The sequence below is a fragment of the Meriones unguiculatus genome, assembly GCF_030254825.1.
Source record: "Meriones unguiculatus strain TT.TT164.6M chromosome 13 unlocalized genomic scaffold, Bangor_MerUng_6.1 Chr13_unordered_Scaffold_44, whole genome shotgun sequence".
NCBI classification, from domain to species: Eukaryota; Metazoa; Chordata; class Mammalia; order Rodentia; family Muridae; genus Meriones; species Meriones unguiculatus.
In genome coordinates this window covers 366796-385612 of record NW_026843651.1, presented here as the reverse complement: position 1 = coordinate 385612, position 18817 = coordinate 366796, and positions in this window count along the sequence as shown.

Here is an 18817-nt window from a genome sequence, read left to right as displayed (position 1 = left end):
TCACAGAGACCCACCTTCATCTGCCTCCAAAGTGCTGAGACTAAGGATGTGTACCACCATGCCTAGCAAGACTTTCTTGTAGCCAAGGCACACTATGTGATTTCAGACATATCTAGTCGTGTGGGTGCAAAGGAACCTGTTTTTTTTTAGACAAGGTTTCTCTCTGTAGCCATGATGTCCTGGACTTGTTTTGTGGACCCCAGTGACATTGAACTCATACAGCAGCATGTTTGTGTCTCCTGGAGAGATGGGATTAGAGACATGTGCCAACATGCCTGGCTCAGTTTTTTTTTTTTTTTTTTTTTGTTTTAATCTTATTTTTTTAAGACTCGGTTTCATTGTGTAGGCCTGTCTATCCTGGACTCTCTTTGTCAACCAGACAGACATTGAACTCACAGAGATTGGTCTGTGTCTGCCTCTCATGTGCCTGTATTAAAAGCTTGTGCAAGCACACCTGGCAGGACCTTAGACTTTTAAGAATTTGTTTAAGGGAGGGATTCATATATCCTAATCTTTTTTAAAAAGTTTCTGAGTGTGTGAATGAGGGGACCTCTGATTATTATTATCAGTGTGTGTGTCTGTGGGTGCATAGATGTTAAATCAGTCATTGCTGCCTTTCTCACAGTCCTTCTCAGAGCAGAGCTTTTATTCTCATGACTAAGAAATTTTATTTTATATTTTTAGAAAAAAATATCTCTCAGCCTTCCTGTTTGTGTGAGGGTGTGATATACCCTGGATCTGGATTCACAGAGAGTGGTAGGTGTTAGGGATTGAACCTAGGTTCACCTCGAAGAGTAGACACTGCTTTATCCACTGTTCATTATGTAATTTTAAAAATATAGTACAATCACCGTCAAACAAAATGGTACAATTCATCAGATAGTGAAATTTTTGCAGTGAATAAAATTCAGAGACGCTCCTCCCACTGTCTGTAGGAATGCTGGGAAGACAGGCGTGTGCTGCCTCATCCATCTTTTTTTTAATATTTGAAAGAGAATTAATATCTGTGTCTGACTCCCAATGACGTAATTAAAGGAGACCCAAGGACTCCTTCTCCAGCTACCAGGGCCTGGGCCTTTATTACTGTATGTAGTAGCAGCAGCAGAAGAAGCAGAAACAGCAGCTAAGTGTGTTAACTTCCGGGACAGGGGCGGGGCGATGACATCACAAAGCTTCTGACCAATCATGATGCCAGGGTCTGTATGCCGTGGCAGGGAGATTTACATACACCAGGACCAGGGGAAAGGCTGTGTGGGCTCGGAAAGGCTGACGTTATGACCCAGCAGCCATCAGCATAATGAAGAGGATCTTGGCCTACTGCCAAGCTACTCGCCTAACCACCCGAGAGTTAAGCCCAGGAACACCAACATGTGATGGTGGGTACAGCACATGGGGTTTTCTGGCATTTGTAGGCGTTACCTTGGCAACGGTGTATGTGGTAGAAGGGGAGAGAGGCCAGTGCTTGACTGCAAGCAATCCCAGTAGGTATTGCGTTGCCTGTACGCCATTTTGGTACTTCTCAGATTCAATCCCAGAAGTCCTTGCTCCGAAGCCATGTTTGTAGTTCTCAGGCAGGTGGGTCTCTGCTGCGATGCATCTTGGGACTGTTGGTATTTCACTGACGAGTGAGCGCTCTCAAGTGGGAAACGAAGGTTAATGGTCGGTCTGTGATTATAAGCTTTGTGTTTTCGAACCCGTGTGGGAGGCCAGAGATAGCAGAAAGTAGAAGGGAGACTGGGGAGGAGGACTCATAGCCTTCAAGCCCTGAAGTCTCTGCCCTGCAGGGCAGATTCGGAATCAAAGCTGGAATGGCAGGACTTCCGCAATAGGTACGCGAGTATCTTAGCGGGTTTTCCCAGGACAGCATCCTTCCTATTCAAGCTCTTCACCAGAACTCCGCGGGCAAGGAGGCTGCTGGGTTCCCTAGCCACCGTCCGCCTGCCTGGAGTCCCCTAGCGGCTTGTGAGTGGAGCCGACTGCAGGCAGGGAGATGGCTGGAAGAGAGAGGCACAAGTCTCCGCTCCCAACCCTCCAGCTTGCATCCTGGGGAGATGGGTTTACCCCTCCTGGGTGTGAGGTTATGCACGACCATGTACATGGTGTTCTGGCGCCCTCTGCTGGCTTGAAGTTGCATGAGCAGGCAGGACACTATACATAATGTTTAGGGTGCTGGGGGCTGAGTAGTTAAGGTGCTCTGTGCTTAGTGGCTAGGGTGCTGGAGACTAAGTACACAAGGATCTGGCCACATTTGCTGGCCTGAACCATACACATTTGGGTAAAGAGAAAAAGTAAGAGGTGGAGGAGAAGGAAGAAGATGAAAGGAAGGAAAGAAAGACAAATGTCTGTATGAGTTTTACAGAAAAGCCCTCAGATAAGGCTTTTGGTGTTGATTTGCTGAACTTCAACCAACATACACAGGAAAATGTACAGGTATTCTATAGTGATATTAATAATTGATGTTTTTCCTCATGGCAAACGGCATATTTTCAACTAGAAGGAAGTTGTTGAACATGGCAAAGCAGCACATTATATTTAGAGTCTGTATCAAATGAGAATGATTTGATGAACTTTCAGAGGAAGCTTCTCATATTCAAAGACAAGAACCATCCCTTGCTTAAAGCATTTTCTCAAGGCACTTAGACTTACCCAGTACCCAGGAGATTCTTACTTCCATAAATCTTGGATTGACAATTTTGATTGCTCCCATCCAGTTTTGCTTTGTACAAATTGTAAGCCAAACCTAGAACATATTTCTCTGAAGATTAATCTAGAAGAAATGGCTGTAATGATCAATTCTGAGCCCAGCCATTCTATATGGAATGTAGTGTATGCAGAGGCCTATACCGTCCATGAAATGCTGTTGAGGAAATAAAAAAAATGGGATCTAAATAAGACAAAAAAAGGGTGGACTTCTACCAGGGCAGGTAAGCCTCACTCAGAAGCAAGGGAAGCACCAGGATCTTACATTATTGGTAAGTTATTTAGTGTGGTCAAGCCAAGAAAACATTTTCATCTTATAATTAAAAGTATAAGTTCAAATGGAAAAGGGAACTATTACAATGTATGCATATATGTCTATAATTATCTTACACGATTTTGAGACTGAAAGCACCAATTTGAAGACATTAAATTTGAATATATTTCAACAAATGTTTTCCCAATGTGAGATAAAATTCTGTAAGTTGTAAGTGTAATCATTGCAAAAATATAGCAAGTTCAGTAACAAATTTATTTTTATAATTCATGGAATACGTCCAGCATCATAAGATATAAACAAGGGGATCATATCCAAAGTAGCCATTTCACCAAAATTACAATCTATATTTATGAAACAAGACCATAAGAAGATCCCTTTGTGGACAATAAATACCCTGTCCTAGAGTCAACAGTAACTGAAAAGTAATTTGCTTTCAAATTTTAATTCCGTATTTAGTATTATTTAGTATTAGTAAAGTAAAATGAAGGTGAAACCAAAACTGCTTCCATTATGAAATTTTAGAGTACAGACAGTGCTCTTGAGCCTGGGACATGTCTCAATGCATTGGTGATAAATGTAATGTGAGGGTTTTAAACAAACAATATATAAACTTAGAACTAATTTACAGTTAACAAGACTTGGAGATCACCTTCAAATAGAGTATCATCAAGAACATTGTTGAGCAAATCTCTTCAAGATCTCTTCATTCAGTCAATGATAGGTAAATACAAGATGAATTATGAATCTTTAGTGTACTATGTAAGTTAGTGTTATGGGAATAAGTAATATTTGACATAGATATTGACATAGTCTATAATCATGGCTTCTAGTCATAATATGTCCGGTAAGTTAGTATGTCTCTTGTTCAGATAACTGTATACCTATATAGAAGTTCTTTAATAACATGAGTTATTAGTTATCACAGTATTAGGTTGAGTTATTAATTTTCAGGAGTTGACTTTTTGTTATCAAGATAATACTGGTGTCTTACCAAAATATAGAAGTGTTTCTTCCTTTTCCCTTCTGTGGAATACCTTAAGGAGTATTGCAGTGAGTTCTTTGAGAATTTTGTAGAATTCATGTTGAATCTGAACCTATGCTTGCTCGCTTTTATTTTTTTTTATGGAGAGAGTAGGCAGACTGGCCTTGTCCCTGATTTCTTTTCTTTTCTTTTTTTTAGTCTCTAATTTATTTGTTTTTTGTTTTTGATTTTTTTTAATTTTAATTTTTCTTTTTAGTTACATTTTGTTAACTCTGTGTCCCAGCTGTATCCCTATCCCTCCCCAACCCGACACTCCCTCCCTGGTCTCCTCCCTGCCCCTTTTAATTGAAAGATTTAAATTACTTTTTCTATTTTGGTTGTTATGTTTCTGTTTAAATAATCTTCATCTTGATTTAATCTTGTTAGATTTTATACATGTAGAAGTCTACCAGTTTATATTTTATATTTATATTTGAATGTTTAGTTGAATGAAGAGTTAAAATATGAACCTATGATTCTCTGCTTTCCTCAGTGCATGCTGTATTGTCTGTTATATCAAAATTGATGAAGTTGACATGGAATTAATAGAGAGAAGACAGGCATTTCCAGAAGCAGGATTTTTCTCACAGTCAGAACACTGATGTGCCAGTCTTTTGAGGGAAGAAGTGAGAATCTTTGCTGTAGTACTAGGAGCTGGAGATTTTAAGTGGCTTGATATGCTGGAGAACATACCGTGGGGTTTCAGTGTATAAGTTTTGGAACTTAGTTCTGCCCCTGAGGTTTCATTCAGGAATTGTGAATGCTCGGAGTTATTCTTGAGCATGGGGTAGTTTTTAAGCAAGCATTTTCCAGCTTCTTTGTTATTGTTTCTAATGCTATGCTCAAAAATTGTGTTTGTTTGTTTGTTTGTGTGTGTGTGTAATAACAATGGAAAAAGACACCACAATTTTGTGAAAGAGCAAAGAGGAGTGTATGAGAGTGTTTCAAAGGAAGAATATGGGGGTAGTGATAAAATTACATTATGTTTGAAATAACATTGTAGTTGAAAAAATAAAAAATAATAAAAACAACAAATAAAATCACTGTCATTGATGTATTAAACTTGTTTGAATGCAGCAAAAATTCTAATTGTTTTGTCTAAATGTTTTGTCTAAGAATTTTGCCACTTTGTTGTAGGATTGGGTCTCTTACTACTGAGGTTTTACTGAAAGATGTTTATAAATTCCCATAATTTTGTTCATTTTGGTGTTTCCTTAGTTTTTTTTTAAAATTGATTATTATTGGTTAGTTTCATTCCTGTATTTAACTATAAATTAAATACAATTACTTAGAACATTTAGTTTTCTTATATAAAGAAATGTTGTTGATCCTTGAAAACATACATATAGTTAGCATTGTAAAAAAGAAGCAGTTTATATTTCAAAATACGTGTATATATCACACATGAAGTAACAATGAAGAAAGAAGCCTTTGATCTGAAGGTGAGTATGTGTGGGGGGGGCGTATGTGGGAAGGCCTGGAGGGAGAAAAAAAGAAGGAAGAAATTTTGTGATGAAACTATAGACTCAAAATAATTGATAAATTTTAATATCCAGAAGTGAATACTGAGGGTGAAAAGACTGTGGCACATGAATTCAGGGTCAGAGACTGATATTTGTATCTTTCTGTATACCTAAACTTAGTTTGCACATCTTGATGAGGAAGTCAAAAGTAGTTTTATTTAAGTATTAACCCCTAGTCTCCTTACTTGGAGCCTGGTGCTTTACCATTTGAGCCACTTAAGGCTTTTTGGTCTCCCTCCCACCAAAATTACTCTTTCCCTGATATTGTTATTGCTTAACAACAGGTGGTCTTAATTAGACTGACAAAGTGCTTCAGGCTTGTTTACTCAGACACTTTAATCAGTACACTATGGGCTCACTGGCCATCCTCTGTCCTCTCTGAGGCAGGCTCCCAGGGCTGGTAGAGGTTTAGGGTCCCATTGCCCTCTGTGAATGATGAATGAGAAATGGAGAGAAAAGAAAGAGGTCTCAGACATACACACTCACTGAAACAAGAAATTTTTCAGACAAATTCCCACAAGCTTACCTATGATGATGTTGGTTTTAGCTAGCATTTCCTCTGCATAAACTGCAGCAAATTCAGGCTGCCTTTGGGAGAACATCTTCCTGGTCCACTGGTTATGGCTGGTTCCCACATACAATCACATAGACAAATGATCAGATATGTAATCCTGCACATATTTATGCACATATTCCATGGATGATGCAAAAGGAGCGCCTTACAGGCAGCAATTAACATACACTCATGTAACATGTACAAAAAGACATTTCATGCAAACACATCAATACACATATTTACATATTTACAACTCATGGATGAAGCAACTTGCAGGGGGCTTCAGTCCTGCTTATGGCCTGGTCTTAGCTTTTTTTTATTTCTGAGACAAAGGAGTAAATTAATAGTCAAAAAGGTAATTGATTACAGATAAAGAGGAATTAAAAAAATGTAACAGGTTACATGTATTTTCATTAAAACTAAATATTTTGTATTTGTGTATCCATTATAGAATTCATGGCGAGTTCAGAATGACCAAGGTTGACGGGGGTTAAAGGTTAACAGGGTCCAAGAGATTACAAGAAGATATATGTCTGCTCAATTAGGACTGACCTGGCTACATATTCTCCAGCTATCTCTTAGTTTGTAGTGAGTTCAAGACCAAAATTTTATCTGTCTTTCATTCCAAGATACAAAGTGAATTTAGACTGACAGTATTTTATGCCATAAACTGACAAGGCATAAGGAATTACAGTGAAACAATTTGTACATAGTGACATCAAGTTTTGTATTTAATTTAGTCATTTCTTGGTTGCCCCATTATAATTTGCATTTTTAGAAGTGTAAACTTGCCTATATTTTTTGCTGTATACAAGAATGAATGGAGCTATCCCTAAAGTGAGAGCTTATCTGAAGCCACAATCTGTCTCAAACCCTTCTCTTACTGAGGCTTATGGAGAACCACAACAGTATTTATTGCAGCCATAAAACTGTAAAATTGTTTTAGAACTTCTAAGCAAGTTAACTTCTAAAATTGTTTGAATCAAATCAGGAATTATATAATCAGGAATTAATTCATCTGAATAGCGGACCATCTTCCTAAAGATCCCATAAGAATTTTATTCAATCAGAATGGGTAAAAACACAGAAAGTGAGTGTTCATGCCAAGCCTGATTTTTTAATTAAATTTTATTTTATTAATTACACTTTATTCACTTTGTATCCCCCCCCATAAGTCTCTCCCTCCTCCCCTCTCAGTCCCGCCCTCACTCCTCCTTCTTCACCCATGCCCCTCCCCAAGTCCACTGATAAGGGAGGTCCTCCTTCCTTCTGATATTAGTCTATCAAATCACATCAGAAGTGGCTGCATTGTCATCTTCTGTGGCCTGGTAAGGCTGCTTCCCCCTCAGGGGGAGGTGATCAAAGAGCAGGCCAATCATATTATGTCAGAGGCAGTCCCTCTTCCCATTACTATGTAACCCACTTGGACACTAAACTGCCCGTGGGCTACATCTGCGCAGGGGTTCTAGGTTATCTCCGTGCCTGGTACTTGGTTGGAGTATGAGTCTCTGGGGAGACCCGTGTGTTCAAATTTTCTGGTTCTGTTGCTCTCCTTGTGGGGTTCCTGTCCTCTCCAGGTCTTACTATTTCCCACTTCTTACATAAGATTCCATGCACTCTTCCCAACAGTTGGCCATAAGTCTCAGCATCTGCTTTGATAGTCTGCAGGACAGAGCCTTTCAGAGGCCCTCTGTGGCAGGTTTGTAGGTTGTTTCATGTTTTCTTCTGATGTCCATCTGTTTGCCTTTCGGGATGGGGATTGGGCATTTTAGTCAGGATCCTCTCTCTTAATTAGTTTCTTTAGATGTATAGGTTTTAGTAGGTTTATCCTATGTTATAAGTCTATATGAGTGAGTATATACCATGTGTGTCTTTCTACTTCTGGGACAGCTCACTCAGGATGATCCTTTCCAAGTCCCACCATTTACCTGCAAATTTCAAGATTTCCTTATTTTTCATTTCAGAGTAATACTCCACTGTGTACATGTACCACAATTTCTGCATCCATTCTTCAGTTGAGGGGCAGCTGGGCTGTTTCCAGCTTCTAGCTATTACAAATAAAGCTGCTACAAACATGGTTGAGCAAATGTCCTTATTGTGTACGTGAGCCTCTTTTGGATATATGCCTAGTAGTGGTATGGCTGGATCTTGAGGAAGCACTTTTCCTATTTGTCTCAGAAAGTGCCAGCTGGATTTCCAGAGTGGTTGTACAAGTTTACATTCGTACCAGCAGTGGAGGAGGGTTCCCCTTTCTCCACAACTTCTCCAGCATGTGTTGTCACTTTAGTTTTTCATCTTTGACATTCTGATGGGTGTAAGGTGAAATCTCAGTGTCGTTTTGATTTGCATTTCCTTAATGGATAATGATGTTGAACATTTCTTTAAGTGTTTTTCTGCCATTCAGTATTCCTCTACAGAGAATTCTTTGTTTAGCTCTGTTCCCCATTTTTTTAATTGGATTACTTGGTTTGCTGCTTTTCAGCTTCTTTAGTTCTTTATACATACTGGATGTTAGCCCTCTGTCAGATAAAGGGTTGGTGAAGATTCTTTCCCAATGTGTCTCCTAACATGACCTTGCCTCTCCACTCAACTCCCACTTTTCCTTATAGGTGAACCAACTGCATTGATTCTTCCTGGTACTTGAGGATAGCATAGGAGGTTCTGATTGGGCTTTCAGTCATTTACCAGCTATTACAATGGATAATAAAGTTAGATCTGCCCCTTTTAGTCTTGTTTCTGGTGTTTGATTCCCAGGATTCTGCGTGGGCTCTGTTGCCACTCATTCCAGTTATCCATGGTTCCTGATTCCCATATTTATGTAAGTACTGGCAATCAGGACTAGTTATTTGCAAGACCAGCAAAACCGCTTCACTGCTGAGCCAACCCTCACACCCTATGTTGCCTATTTTTGATCAACATTTACATTGCTGATGCTTTCATCTGTTATTTGTAACTGTTTAAATATAGATTTCATTTTAGGAAGATCATATCAATGTTACAATTTAAAGTGAGGCACTTCAAGTTTCTAGATGATATGTACATAACTAGAGGGAATGAATAGCTCTGTGTAGAAACTTGAGCATAGAGCTGTCAGTTCTTTCTATCAATTGTTTAATTTTTGCAGAGTATTCTGTGCCCCTGACTATTCTGGAACTCATTGCATAGACCAGGCTACCATCCAGCTCTATGAGATATACCTGCCTCTGCCTCTGCCTCCTGAGGGTTGTTGGAATTAAAGGCATGATAAAATACACCCAGTCTGCCTATTGTTTTTTTTTTTTCATTCAAGTTTTTTTTTTTAATTTTTCATCAATTACACTTTATTCATTCTGTATTCCCCCATAAGCCCCTCCCTCCTCCCCTCCCGATCCCACCCTCCCTCCTCCCTCTGCATGCATGCCACTCCCCAAGTCCACTGATAGGGGAGGTTCTCCTCTCCTTTCTGATCTTAGTCTATCAGTTCACATCAAAAGTGTTTGCATTATCCTCTACTATGGCCTGGTAAGGCTGCTCCCCCCCCAGGGGGAGGTTATCAAAGAGCAGGCCAATCAGATTATGTCAGAGGCAGTCCCTCTTCACATCACTATGTAGCCCAATTGGACTCTGAACTGCCCTGGGCTACATCTGTGCAGGGGTTCTGGGTTATCTCCATGAATAGTCCTTGGTTGGAGTATGAGTCTCTGGGAAGTTTCCTGTGTTCAAATTTTCTTGTTCTGTTGCTCTCTTTGTGGAGGCCCTGTACTCTCTAGCTCCTACTATTTCCCAGTTCTTACATAAAATTCCATTCACTCTGCCCAACAATTGCCCATCAGGCTCAGCATCTGCTTTGATAGTCTGTAGGGCAGAGGCTTTCAGAGGCCCTCTGTGGTAGGTTCCTAGGTTGTTTCCTGTTTTCTTCTTTTTCTGATGTCCATCCTCTTTGCCTTTCAGGATGGGGATTGACTGTTTTAGGTAGGGCCCTCTCTCTTAGTTTCTTTAGATGCACAGATTTTAGTGGGTTTGTCCTATGTTGTATGTCTATATGAGTGAGTATATACCATGTGTGTCTTTATGCTTCTGGGACAACTCATTCAGGATGATCCTTTCCAGGTCCCACCATTTACCTGCAAATTTCATGATTTCCTTATTTTTCATTGCTGAGTAATATTCCATTGTATAAATGTACCACCATTTCTACATCCATTCTTCATGTGAGGGACATCTGGGTTGTTTCCAGCTTCTGGCTATTACAAATAAAGCTGCTACAAACATGGTTGAGCAAATTTCCTTTTTGTGTACTTGAGCCTCTTTTGGATATATGCCCAGGAGTGGTATGGCTGGATCTTGAGGAAGCGTTATTCCTAGTTGTCTGAGAAAGCGCCAGATTGATTTCCAGAGTGGTTGTACAAGTTTACATTCCCGCCAGCAGTGGAGAAGGGTTCCCCTTTCTCCACAACCTCTCCAGCATGTGTTGTCACTTGAGTTTTTGATCTTGGCCATTCTCTTGGGTGTAAGGTGAAATCTCAGGGTTGTTTTGATTTGCATTTCCCTAATGGCTAGTGATGTTGAGCATTTCTTTAAGTGCTTCTCTGCCAATCGGTATTCCTCTACAGAGAATTCTCTGTTTAGCTCTGTTGCCCATTCTTTAAGTGGATTACTTGGTTTGCTGCTTTTCAGCTTCTTTAGTTCTTTATATATACTGGATATGAGTCCTCTGTCAGATAAAGGGTTGGTGAAGATTCTTTCCCAATCTGTAGGCTGTCGCTTTATTTTGATGACGGTGTCCTTTGCTTTGCAGAAGCTCTTCAGTTTCATGAGGTCCCATTTATTGATTGTTGCTCTTAGAGCCTATGCTGTTGGTGTTCTGTTTTGGAAGTTTTCTCCTGTACCAATGAGTTCTAGGGTATTTCCCACTTTTTTTTCAAGCCGATTTGATGTGTCTGGTTTTATTTTGAGGTCTTTGATCCACTTGGACTTCAGTTTTGTGCAGGGTGATAAGTATGGATCTATTAATCTGCTGTATTTTTGAAGATGCTTTATTTTTATGCCTGGGCAAGGGCTAGGAAGATCTTCCCTGCTCATTGATAAGTAAGATTAATGGAGTAAAACTCTCCATCCAAAAAAAAAAAAAAAACATCGAAGTCAACATTCAGTGTAATCCTCATCAAAATTCCAGACAATTCTTACCAGATGTTGAAAGGACAATTTTCAGCTTCAAATAGAAGCACAAACAAACCATGAAACCTAAAACAATCTTAAATAAAAACTGCGAGAGGGATCCCCATCCAAAGATTAAATTGAACTAAAAACTATAGTAGTAACAGCATGGTATTGGCAGAGTAATAAACACTTTGGTCGATGATGAGATCGAAGACCCATGCAGAAATCCAAATACCTATGGAAACTTGATATTTTTAAAATAAGAAATCTTGAAATAAACACTGGAAAAACAGACAGCATCTTCAACACATTGTTGTGGTCAAACTAGAAGTATGCACATAAGTTAATTCAAAAGATCCTCATGTATCACTCTGCACAAATCTCACTAAAAATAGATTAAAGAGCTCAGTAAAATCAAGAAACAGAGAACCTGATGGATGAGAAATTAAGGAATAGCATTTTCTCTAGTAATGAGAATGTCTTTTTCATGTTTTGGACTGTGTTGGTGAGCCTTATCACTTGATTTTTTGTTAGATTTCTTCTGTTTTTTTTTTTTTAATTTCTAGATACATCTCTGTTTTTAATTTTATCTGTTCCTTTTGTAATAAAATGTCTTCAACTATCTTCAGTGTTTTATTTCACTTTTTCTTTGTTTTCACAGACATCATTGAGGTTTTATCAATATCCTCTGTTATACCCTTGAGTTATCTATGTTTTTAAGTCATTGTCTTGTTCTGTGCCTATATTGAATTTCTCAGGGTCTCCTCTAGTAGGGTTGTATTGCCTTGGTGTCTTGGGTGTTAATGATTTTGGTTTCACTCTGGTGACTAGTTATCTGGGTTTGGGATGATTGTGATTCTAACTGTTGCTATCTGGACTAGTCTATTTTAGGTTTATGATGTTTAATTTCTTCTCTTCTGATTCCCTCTCTGGATCGTAGGAAAGGGTGTTGGCTGTGTATTGTCTTATAGAGAATTATTCTGAGTGTGTGCCTTGATAGGTCATTAGGGATACTAGACAGAGACTTTTTTTAGGAATGGGTGATTACACTAAAAAATAATGATGAATAAACATAGAAATTACCTCAGAATATAGGACTGGAAAAGGTTTTGAAAGTAAATTGAACAAGAAAAAAAAAGATGAAGTAGCCATTTTCATGTCTCAAAAAATAAGTTTTCAGTCAAAATTAATCAAAAGATATGGGGAAGAACACTTTATACTCACCGAAGGAAAAATCCACCACTACAACCACTCAATAATGAACATCTCTGATGCAAATGTAAGGGTGGCATCATTCATAAAAGAAATACTACTAAAGCTTAAATCACACATTGAATCTCACACAATAATATTCGGAGACTTCAGCACTGACTTTCTCCAAAGGACAGATCAAGACTGAAAGTAAATGGGGAAATAAAGAAACTAACAGACATCTTGAATCAAATGGGCCTAACAGATATCTACAGAACATTTCTCAGCACCTCATGAAACCTTCTCCAAATTTTACCATATAGTCAGTTATAAAGCAAGCTTCAGCAGATATAAAAACATTGAAATAACTCTGTGAATCTTATCAGACATCCATGGATTAAAGCTAGACTTCAACAAGAGAAACACCACTTGATCATGGAAGAAATAAAAGACATTCTAGTTTTCAATGAAAATGAAGGCACAATTTTATGTAAGAAGTGGGAAATAGTAAGAGCTGGAGTGGAAAGGAACTCCACAAGGAGAGCAACAGAACAAGAAAATTTGAACACAAGGAACTTCCCAGAGACTCATACTCCAACCAAGGACTATTCATGGAGATAACCTAGAACCCTGACAATGCAGCCACTTCTGATGAGAACTGATAGACTAAGATCAGAAAGAAGGAGAGGAGGACCTCCCCTATCAGTGGACTTGGGGGGCATGCATGCAGAAAGGGGGGAGGGGGGACTGGAAGGGGAGGAGGGAGGGGCTCATGGGGGGATACAAAATGAATAAAGTGTAATTAATAAAAAAGAGAAAAAAAGCATACCAAACTTATGAGACACAATGAAAGCAGTGCTAAGAGAAAAGCTGACAGCATTTTGAAAAATGAAGTACCTTCATGAAGAAATTGGAGAGATCCCGTACTCATAATTTAGCAGCACACTTGAAAGCTCTCTAACAGAAGAAAGCAAACACACCAACATGGAGCAGTTGACAGGAAATATTCAAACTTGCGGCTGGAATCAATACATTGGAAACAAAGAGTCTGATACAAAGAATCAATAAAACCAAAAGCTGGTTCTTTGAAAATATCAACAAGATAAACAAACCCTTAGACAAACTAACTGAAAGGCAGAGGGAGAGTATCCAGATAAACAACATCAGAAACAAAAAGGGGGACATAACTACAGACAATGAAGAAATCCAAAAAAATCATTAGGACTTACTTCAAAAGCCTGTATTCTACAAAATTAAAAAATATAAAGTAAACAAATGATTTTCTGTATATATTTCACCTACCAAAGATGAATCAAGATCAGGAAAAACTTTAAATAGTCCAATAACCACTAAGAAAATAGAAGGTCTCATCAAAAATCTCCCAACCAAAAAAAAAAAAAAAATTCAGATCCAGATGGTTTTAGTGCAGAATTCTGTAAGACATTCAAAAAATAACTAATACAGATATTCTTCAAATTATTCCACAAAATAGAAGCAGAAGAAACATTGCCAAATTCATTCTATGAGGCCACAGTCATGCTGACAACTAAACAGCAGAAAGACCCAACAAAGAAAGATAATTCCAGACTAATTTCATGCATGAACTTCCATGCAAAAAAAATATCAATAAAATAGAGACTGAATCCAAGAACACATCATATACATCATCACGGGGATGCAGGGGTGGTTCAACATACAAAATGTCATAAATGTAATCCACCACATTAAAAAATTTAAAGAAAAAAAATCACATGGTCATCTCATTAGATGGAGAAAATATGGTTGACCAAATCCAACATCCCATCATGATGAAAATCTTAGAGAGATCAAAGATACAAAGTCTATATTTAAACATAATAAAGGCTATATACAGCAAGCTTATTGCAAGTATCAAAATAAATAAATGAAGAAATATTGTAGAAAATAAATAAATGTAGAAAAATTTAAAGCAATTCCACTAAAATTAGGGACAGGAGAAGAATGTCCACTCTCTCTGTTCCTCTTCAAGATAGTACTTTAAGTTCTAGCTAGAGCAATAAGACAACTAAGGGAGATCAAGGCATACAAATCAACAAGGAAGAAGTCAAAATATTGCTATTTGCGGATGAGGTGATAGTGTATGTAAGCAACCCCAAATATTCCACCAGAGAACTCCTACAGATGATAAACAGCCTCAGCAAAGTAACTGGATACAGGATTATTTTTTTAAAAATATCCGTAGCTCTCCTGTACATAAGGGACATATGTGTTGAGAAAGAAAATAAGGAAACTACACCATTCATAATATCAACAAATGCTATAATGTGTCTTGGTGTGACTCTAACCAAATAAGTGAAAGACCTGCATGAAAAGGACTTCAATGGTCTGAAGAAAGAAAATGAAGAAGATGTCAGAAATGGAAAGATCTCCCAATTTCCTGGATCCATAGGATTAACATAGTGAAAATGGCCATCTAACCAAAGGCAATCTACAGATTCAATGCAGTCACATCAAAATACCAACACAGTCCTTTTCAGACTTTGAAAGAACAATTCTAAACTTCACATGGAGGACCAAATATATACAGGCACAGGGTCTTTTCTGAGACTGAAACGTAACCAAGGACCATCTATGGATATAACCTAGAACTTCTGCTCGGATTTGGCCCGTGGTAGCTCAGTAACCAAGTAGTTTTCCAAAGTAAGGGTAACAAGGACTATTTCTAACAGGATCTCAAGGGCAGGCTCTTTGACCTCCCCCCCCAGGGGAGGAGCAGTCCTGTTAGGCCACAGAGGAGGACTTTGCAGCCAGCCCTGAAGATACCTGATAAAACAGGGTCAAATGAAAGGGGAGGAGGTCCTCCCCTATCAGTGTACTTGGAAAGGGACAGGGAGGAGACCAGGGAGGGAGTGTGGGGTTGGGGAGGGAATGAGGGAGCGGGATACAGCTGGGACACAGAGTTAACAAAATGAAACTAAAAAGAAAAATTAAATTTAAAAAAAAATCCAGAACAGCTTAAACAATCCTACACAAGAAAAGAACTTCTGGAGTTATCTCCATCCCTGACTTCAAGCTACAACACACAGCAATAGTAATAAAAAATGTCTGGTACTGGCATCGAGATAGACTGGTTGGTTGATCAATGGTATTAAATCAAAGACACAGAAATAAACCCACATACCTTTGGTCAATTGATTTTTTGACAAGGAAGCCAGAACCATACAATGGAAAAAAGACAGCCTCTTCAACAAACCATGCTGGTCTAACTGTATCTCTCTGCATATAGAAAAATGCAAATAGATACATATTTTTCTCCCTGAAAAAAAATCTCAAATCCAAGTTGGTCAGAGACCTCAATATAACTGCAGACACACTAAATCTGTTAGAAGAGAAAGCTGGAAAGAGCCTTCAACTCATTGGTACAGGAGACAACTTCCTGAACAGAACACCAACAGATCAGGCTCTAGAATCAAAAGTTAACAAATGAGACCTCATGAAACTGAAAACTTCTGTAAGGAGTAAACACTATCAATGAAACTAAATGTCAGTCTACACATTAGGAAAAGAACACATCAATCCTGTCTTCAACAAAGTGCTAATATCCAAACTATACAATGGACTCAAGAAATCAAACTCCAAAAAAATGACCCAATTAAATAATTGTCACAGAACTAAACAAAGAATTTTCAACAGGGAAATCTTGAATGGCTTAGAAGTACTTAAAGAAATGCTCACCTTCCCTCATCATCAGAGAAATGCAAATCAAAATTACTCTGATATTCTATCTCATATCAGTCTGAAAGGCTAAGATCAAAAATCTCAAGTTGTAGCACATCCTGGTGAGGATGAGGACAAAGGGTAACACGCCTTCCTTGCTGGTGTGAGTGGAAACTTTTACAAGCACTTTTGAAATCAATCTAGCTCTTTCTCAGAAAAGAAGCTCTACAAGAAGAACACCTAATCAACTACATTCATAGCAGTTTTATTTTTAATAGTCAGAATCTGGAAACCACTTAGATGTCCCACAACTGAAGAATGGATAAAGAAACCGTGGCACATTTACACAAAAGAATATACTCAGCCATTAAAAACAAAGCAATCAACTTCCACTGCTTTCCCCAGCCATCTGTGAGATTATCTGAATTCTCTGTTCCTTATCAGAGAAAGAAATCTTACTCTGAGCATGCATAGACACACCTTACCCACTCCACCCCATCCCCTCCTCCCATACTGGCAGCATATGACAATAACTTCACGATCGGGTCGGGACCCCTGAGAAAAAGAAGTTTCTCTAGGATTACAGTAATCAGAATAGAATAGGATAGAATTGTGTCATAGTGATTATGACATTTAAGGAGACCACAGGCTGCAAATGCACACCCTCATGGTTTTATAAATGATAAATGCACCTGGGTCAAGCCTGCACAGGTAGATGATGAAAGACATTTAAGGGTGAGGGGAGGAAGACCCCCTCCTCATCTTCAGTGATGCTCTCCAAGCTCAGACACACGTAGGAGCCTTCTCAGAGGAATTCATCCAAACCCTTGGATGAGAGGAGTTCTGGAGGAGTTTTGAATTCCCTGCAGTCACCAGAGCGGTTAGTGCCACCTAAATTCACTATGCCAATTTCTTGAGAAAAAATTTGAAGCCACTGCCTGACTTCCACATGGGCTGAGATGCTGTGGCCTCCTTCATGGGTCTTTCTCGAGTTCTGTTTAAGTCCCTCTGTTTCCTATTCTTGTATTTGAAGAATGATTGACACAAACAAACACAGAGAACATTAGAATATGACAATGGAAATGATATTTCTTTCCCATGAGCCAAGTTTGGGAAACTGCCACTGTAGTGAAAGACTGTTGACATAGAGCCTCTTTTTCCTTTCTTCAGTAAGATCTGACTGAAGCCTGGCCTGTGAGTTCAAGGCCAGCCTGGTCTACAGAGTCCTGGACAGCCTAGAAAAACAAAAACAAGCAAACAAACAAAATCCAACCATCCAAAACAAATCGAAACAGACAAACACAAACAGCTGCTATGGGAAGTTGAAATTGTATGTATTTTACTATATAAAATTTAGGAAATAAACCCAGCTTCTATCTTGTCATGGCCTTAACTCAACCTTCACATCCACACTCACTTTTCTCTCTGTTCCCCAGTGCCTCCTACTGAGGGAAATAACTGCTGAGGTCCTAGTGAGTACTATTTCCCTTCTATTTCTTCAGCAACAATTTCACAGTTGAATCATATAAGGACAGGCTGGAAAGGGCAGCGACTGAACCTCTTTGTAGATAGGATTCACTACAGAGCAGTTGCATCAGAGGCAAGAGAAACAATTCAGCCATGAGACAAGCAGCCTTGGATTCATCCCTGGCTTGGGTTTCAATTCTGATCTGATGTGGCATCAAAAGGTTCCATTATTTCTCTTCCCTTGTTTTCCCTCCCTGCTACCTGCACCCCAATGAATCATGTCTCTGCCCTTCGATGATGAGCTCATTAGAATGAGGTCATGGGCCAACAACCTACTCCTCTCTGTAGTCTTCCCACCAGCAATGAGAAACCATAACCATGGACTACATTATCCAGTGGTTCTTTGGAATGTATAAAGAAGAGACTTGTGATTTTGCCACTTTTTCAAGATGTTCATACACGAGTGTAAGGCTGTGTCAACTCTATAGGCACTCTCATCTGACGATTAAAGGCTTGTTTTTTAGTAATATAAGTCTGGTGTCCTGCACTATTAGGGTACTGTGAGAACAAACCAATCCATAAACATATAAAATATATCTATATAAATATATTTATAAAAATATATTTATAAAATATATTATATATAAAATATATATTATAGTATATAAAATATATATTTGTAAAAAACAACATATTTATATAAAAATCCATAAATATATGAAATATATAATGTATAAAATTATATATAAATATACATATTATATAATATAAAATATATATTAAATATATCATTATAAATATATTAATGTATTTATATAAATACCAATCCATAAATACATAAAATATATAATTATATATAAATATATATGTTATATAAATACATATAATATATAACATATAATGTATATCCATATAAATATACTAATATATTTATATAAAATATATTAAAAATAAATATTATAAACTCCCCTTACTAGTGTTTCAACATGAATACTGAGCTGCCATGGGCTACATCTGAGCAGGAGTTCTAGGTTATCTCCATGTATGGTCCTTGGTTGGAGAATCATTTTTAGAAAAGTCGGAGTGGAACATGGATGGAAATGAGGAGTTCAGGGTGAGATTGGGAGAGACTGAGGAAGGAGGCTAATAGCTGAGATACAGAGTGAATAAACTTTGATTATTATAAAAAATAAAAATTTAAAAATTCATAATATTTAGAAATGAAATGTATAAGGAATTCACAGTCA